The sequence below is a fragment of the Artibeus jamaicensis genome, unplaced genomic scaffold, assembly GCF_021234435.1.
Source record: "Artibeus jamaicensis isolate MK-2021 breed Jamaican fruit bat unplaced genomic scaffold, CSHL_Jam_final scaffold_378, whole genome shotgun sequence".
Lineage (NCBI taxonomy): Eukaryota > Metazoa > Chordata > Mammalia > Chiroptera > Phyllostomidae > Artibeus > Artibeus jamaicensis.
In genome coordinates this window covers 1,916,163-1,919,754 of record NW_026522044.1, presented here as the reverse complement: position 1 = coordinate 1,919,754, position 3,592 = coordinate 1,916,163, and the positions used below count along the sequence as shown (strand labels likewise).

The window sequence follows — 3,592 nt, the reverse complement described above, 5'->3', positions numbered from 1 at the left end:
TTTCCCTCTCTCTCCCTCCCTTCCACTCTCTAAAAATAATAAAATCTTTAAAACAATAAGAAAATGTCACATGAACAAGATGAGAATTTAAACAATGAAAGAAATCATAGAAAGAACCAAATAAATTCTGGAGCTAAAGAATAACAGTGAATGAAATTTAAAAAAATATAGAGTGTCAGCAGAAGACTTGATCAATCAGGAAAAAAATATCTGGATTTGAATACAGGTCATTTAAGTTGGGGGAGGATGGTGGTCTATGAGGCTCAATTCAGACAACATGGTGGCCATGTCCACAAGCCATATGAGTCCCTCAGAGGCAGCCATGGTGCCATACATGCTGCAGGATGGCCTGCGTTTTGGCCTCCCTCTGTTTCCTTGGAAGCTGGCCAGTGGTCAGTACAGCACCAGCAGTGGAGACTCAAGCACTCATGTTTCTCCTCCCCTTCAGTAAAAGCTGGGAAAGGCAGGTGATTGAGATGGCTGAAAGGGAGTCAGCTACCAAAGAATGGGAAATATGTCCAGGATATGGAGACTGTTCAATCACTAGGAGCACAAAATTATTATTGTTGGACAGGATAATGCAGGAAAAACTACTACCTTTACCAATTTTTTGAAATTGTCTAATTTTTTGTTTATTTTTTATTGTTGTTCAAGTTCGGTTGTCTCCATTTTCCCTCCACCACTCTCTTCTGCCCCATCCACCCTCATCTCCTACCCCTGGTCCTTTCCCTCTTTGGCTTTGTCCATGAGTCCTTTATACATGTTTCTTGATGACCCTTCCCCTTTTTACCCCCATTATCACCCTCCCCCCATTCTCTCTGGTTACTGTCAGTTTATTCTTTATTTCCATGTCTCTGGTTATATTTTGCTCACTTATTTATTTTGTTGATTAGGTTCTACTTCAGACTGGTGCGGCCACTGTGGAAAACATGGAATTTCTTCCAAAAACTAAAAATGGAACTGCGTTTTGACCTGGCAGTTCCACTACTGGGATTATACCCTAAGAATCCTTTACCAATTTTCAATAAAGGAAGGTGCACCTGTATCCCTTACAATAGAAAGTAATGTAGAAGAGATCACAGTTAATTGTGCATATTTCCTAATGTGGGATATCACTGGCCAGGAATCTCTGTTCTTTCTGGAACACTTACCATACTAACAGAGTCTGTAGCAGTTGTAGACTATAAAAACAAAGGATTTCTGTAACTAGAGAAGAAATCTACAAAATGTTAGCCCAAGAGGATCTAAGGAAGCCAGATTGCTGATTTTTGCTAATAAACAAGATGTTAAAGAATGCATGCCTGTAGCAGAATCTCCCACTTTTTGGAACTAACTTCTATTAAAGACCACCAGTGACATATCCAGGCATGCTGTATTTGGGATTATACCAAGACTTGAAGAGATGATTTCATAATTTAAGATTACATGATCTCCACTGACCTTTTCTTTTTTTTTTAAGATTTTCAAATTTATTTATCTTTAGAGGGGAAAGGAAAGAGATAGGGAGAGAAATATCAATGTATAGTTGCCTCTCATGTGTCCCCTGCTGGGAACTGGCCTGCAACTCAGGCATGTGCCCTGACTGGGAATCGAACCACGATTCTCTGGTTCGCAGGCCTGCACTCAATCCACTGAGCTACACCAGCCAGGGCTCTACTGACCTTTTCTTATAGACTTGGTATAAATGAAGTGCTAGAATTTACTTGAAAGCTGCAAAAATTAAAGGTGTAGATATATTTTAATAAACTGGTTTAAATTTTTTGTACAAGAAAAATTAAGACCACTTATTTGCAAATAAACATGAAGTCTCACCTTCTAATCTGCTTTCTTACTAGTTCTTTCCAAAGTAAAGTCTTAAAGCTGTGATTGACATTTTTCTCATAATGAATTCTCTCAAGAAATTGCATAGCCTTTGCTAAGTTCAAAAGAAGAGGAAGACATTTTTCATTTTAGGAGCTTTATTACCAGTATCACCCTCTGTAGTTGTATGTTGTTCTATTCTTATTGCATGAAGTCAAAAGACAAATTAGCATAAATATTTATATTCCAATATTTAAAAATGTTACAAAAATTATGTTACCTAAGGTTGTATACATATTGTTTAAGTAAATGGCTTTGACTTTTGTTCTAAAGAAAAGTGAATAACACAAAATTAATGATATCCTTAATTATAATCATAATGAGATAAATACGAGCACTGGTTTAAAGTGCCATTTTGTGCTTTACCCCAAAGTTCCCTGTATTATACTAAGCAACTCACAAAATCATTGAGCTGCTCTTTAAAAAAGGAAAGAAAAGTAAAAAGGCTTGATATTGTATACCTATATTTTGTTGTTGATCAAACCATATGCATGAAAGTGTGTGATCCAACTTAGTGAAATACCTTTCAAATTCTTGGCTTAGTATTACTATTGGGCAGAATTGCACATTGGGAAGTTATCAGAGTGTTCCCTTTATTGAACCTGATGCCATCTAAATTAATGAATAAATGTTAACCCATTAATCAGTTGACTGTTAATTGTGATTAAAATTATTATGTAATTTTTCACCCTTAATTGAAAACCTGTTTTATGAAACCTGTCTACTCAGAGAAGTATTACCCTATAAATACTACCAAATAATTTAGCTAGAATATTGTTATGCAATATTTTTAAACTCTTTTCATGTTATGGCACACATAAACTAATAACTAAAATTCTGCAGTACACCAAAAAATCTTATAATTTTTGCTGATCTGACAAAAATAAATATGATTTCATTCATTCACACCAGATAGCTATGGTTGTGTTGGCTGCTGTCATTTTTTAAAAATGTTTTATTTATTTATTTTCAGAAAGTAATCAAGGTAGGAAGAAAAAGAGGGAGAGAAACATTGATGTGCAAGAGAAACATTGATCAGCTGTGTCTTGCATGCCACCAACCGGGGACTTGGCCTGCATCCCAGGCATGTGCCCTGACTGGGAATGGAACTGGTGACCTTTTGTCTTGCAGAATGACAAAAAAAACTGTAAGCCACATCAGTCTGGGCTGTTGTAATTTTTTTTTTCTTGACAATCTAAGGGAAAAGAGGTCAGTGCCCCTGTCTAAATAGTCAGGTATTGCATGTTTGGGTTTTTTGTTTGTTTGTTTGTTTGTTTTATTGTTTCTTTTTTTAAAATTAAATTTTATTTAGGTACTTTTCAAGTACATTTTATTGTTGTTCAAGTACAGTTGTAGCCACTTACCCCCACCACTTCCCCTGACTCTGGCCATTCCCAGTCTATGTCCATACCACCCTGAACATGCCTGATCTCATCTGCATGTTTTTAAATATATTTTATTGATTATGACATTACACTGTGCCCATTTCTCCCCTTCACTCCCCTCTGTCCTGCACACCCCCTCCCACCCACATTCCTCCCCCTTAGTTCATGCCCATGGGTCATACCTGTAAGTTCTTTGGCTTCTACATTTCCTATACTATACTTTTTACCCTCCCCTGTCTATTTTCTACCTACCATCTATGCTACTTATTCTCTGTACCTTTTCCCCCTCTTGCCCCCCTCCCACTCTCCTGTTGATAACCCTTCATGTCATCTCCATTTCTGTGTTT

At 36.9% G+C, this 3,592-nt stretch overlaps 1 pseudogene; it reads left to right on the top strand.

Moving 5' to 3' along the window:
* The first annotated feature begins 505 nt into the window (after positions 1 to 505).
* LOC119049929 (ADP-ribosylation factor-like protein 5A) lies at positions 506 to 1,398 on the top strand (annotated as a pseudogene).
* Positions 1,399 to 3,592: the final 2,194 nt, after the last annotated feature.